This window comes from Ailuropoda melanoleuca, chromosome 1 (genome assembly GCF_002007445.2).
Source record: "Ailuropoda melanoleuca isolate Jingjing chromosome 1, ASM200744v2, whole genome shotgun sequence".
NCBI lineage: Eukaryota > Metazoa > Chordata > Mammalia > Carnivora > Ursidae > Ailuropoda > Ailuropoda melanoleuca.
The window spans coordinates 41,673,782-41,676,516 of record NC_048218.1 but is presented as its reverse complement, the minus strand read 5'-3'; the positions used below and the strand labels follow the sequence as shown (position 1 = coordinate 41,676,516).

Here is a 2,735-nt window from a genome sequence, read left to right as displayed (position 1 = left end):
ATAACTTATTTTTAAAAAATAATGAAAAGAAAAGAGAAGAGAACCTTTAGTACAAGCTTAATTAGGATATTATATAATGCCTTGGCAGAAGGATGAGGAGGGACAGTTTACATTGAAAAGAAAACAGTCCAAAATTAAAAAAAAAAAAAAAACAGTGCAAAGGAAAAAATAAACTTCAATAATAGACAAACAGATTTAAAAAATGGATACAGTAATAAGGAGAGTTACTACTATGGAAAATTAAATCAGTGATGGTAAGCGAAATTCTGCGAGAGTACAGAAGAAAGGGAGACTAAAGATGAAAGCTAAGAGGCATGTGACCAATATGCAGGGAAGCAATGCAGCTCAAACATTTTTGGGAGGTAAAGAATTTTAAAAAAGAAAACAACAGTTAAATTAAAGAAAATACAGCTTGCTTCAGCAGCACGTATTCTAAAATTGGAATAATGCAGAGAACATTAGTATGGTCCTTGCACAAGGATGACATGCAAATTCATGAAGTGTTCCAAATTTTTCTAAAAATAGAATTGCCATATGATCCAGTAATTCCACTACTGGGTATTTATCCAAAGAAAAGAAAAACACTAATTCAAGAAGATGTATGCCCTCTTCTATTTATTGCAGCATTATTTACAATAGCCAAGATATGGAAACAGCCCTAGTGTCCATCAACAGATGAATGGACAAAGAAGATATGATATATACACACACAGAGATATATATATTACTCTGTCATGAAAAAGAATGAAATCTTGCCATTTGCAACAATATAAATGGACCGAGAGGGTATAGTTCTCAGTGAAATAAGTCAGTCAGAGAAAGACAAATAAGTAACATATGATTTCACCCATATGTGCAATTTATGAAAGAAAACAAATAAACAAAGGGAAAAAGGAAACAAACAAAAAAGGCAAGCTTTCATACAGAGAACAAACTGGTGGTTACCAGAAGGTAGGTGGGTGGGGGGATGGGTGAAATAGGTGATGGGGTCAAGAGTACTCTTATCCTCATGAGCACTGAAAATGCATAAAACTGCTGAATCAGGGATGCCTGGGGGGCTCAGTCGTTAAGCCTCTGCCTTCAGCTCAGGGCGTGATCCTGGCGTTATGGGATCGAGCCCCACATCAGGCTCCTCTGCAGGGAGCCTGCTTCTTCCTCTCTCACTTCCCATGCTTGTGATCCCTTTCTCTCTGGCTGTCTCCCTTTAAATAAATAAATAAATAAAATCTTAAAAAAAAAAAACAAAACCTGCTGAATCATTTATATTTTACACCTGAAGCTAATATAACACCGTATGTCAGTTATACTTGAATAAAAAAATAAAAGAAAAATAAAAGAACAAAACAAAATGATCCATTGTAACAGAAGGAAAAATCAAGGGCTTAAAGAAATTTTCCTGAGATAAAACAGGCTGAAATAGGGAAGGGAAAAAATTTACAAATAGCCAAGCTAATTATCAACAAAGTATCAAAATCTAAATGGTTATTTCAAATGACAAGGGGCAGGAACAATTTATCCACCAACTGCATTATCATTCAATTCTCTTTTATGTGTGAAAACAAAATAAGGATGTTTTTAAGATATGTGGGGCTTCAGAAAACATTCTACACACAAAAAACAGGTAAGTTCTTTGAAGACAGACAATATCTATTGTATTTATCACTTCATCACCAGTGATTGGTGGGGAGGCTAATAAATAATGCTCTCTACATCCCCTTTGTTGTATGTTTCTGGGGTTTTCCATTTCCTATTGGCCATGCTGCATTCTGTAGCAGTAGATAGCTGACACAAAGTAAATATATGTTTCAGATGGTGATACCTTCCAGGGAGAGAATGAAGCAGGGCAATGGGGACAGGGAATGCTGGGAGCAGGGGAAGGTTTATTTTGTAGAGAGTGGCCAGGGAAAGTGAAATAGGTGAATGACAGTTGAGTAGAAATATGTAGAAAGTGGTAACTCCAACCAAGGTAGTTTAAACGTTCCCCTTAGCTTGACGAAATATTAGACAGGCTTCTCCCTGCCTCTAAGCCCTGAACTGCCTTTTCTTAGAGCATGTGCGTCAGAAAACTTGTAATTGTACATCTTTTCATTGCTTCTTTGAGATGCAAATCTTTTTTAAAAGCTTCTTGCCAGTTTTACAACCCAGGCCTGTCTCTCTCAAGGACCTGGGCACCATCTCTTTGAAATGTAATCAAGGAAAGTAGTGCTCCTATCCCTCAGTTTCTGCGGGAGGGTCAGAGCGTAACTTTGGCAGGTACCTTGCTCCAAGTTACAAAATACCTCCTGTCAGGAAGATGTTGGAAAGTTTACTTTTAAAGGCTCTATTTGATCTGCATATAAAAGTTAAAAATTGAGCTACCCTATGACCCAGCCATTGCATTACTGGGTATTTACCCCAAAGATACAGACGTAGTGAAGAGAAGGGCCATGTGCACTCCAATGTTCATAGCAGCTTTGTCCACAATAGCTAAGTCATGGAAGGAGCTGAGATGCCCTTTAACAGATGAATGGATTAAGAAGATGTGGTCCATATATACAATGGAATATTACTCAGCTATCAGAAAGAACGATTACCCAACATTTGCAGCAACATAGATGGCACTGGAGGAGATAATGCTAAGTGAAATAAGTCAAGCAGAGAAAGACAATATCGTACGGTTTCTCTCATCTATGGAACATAAGAACTAGGAAGATCGGTAGGGGAAGAAAGGGATAAAGAAAGGGGGGGTAATCAGA

At 37.4% G+C, this 2,735-nt stretch overlaps 1 non-coding gene across 1 annotated transcript; it reads left to right on the top strand.

The window, feature by feature from the left end:
* Nucleotides 1–412: 412 nt before the first annotated feature.
* LOC117795451 lies at nucleotides 413–515 on the top strand. The gene has a single exon (XR_004619478.1). It is a non-coding gene; the product is annotated as a U6 spliceosomal RNA (small nuclear RNA).
* Nucleotides 516–2,735: the final 2,220 nt, after the last annotated feature.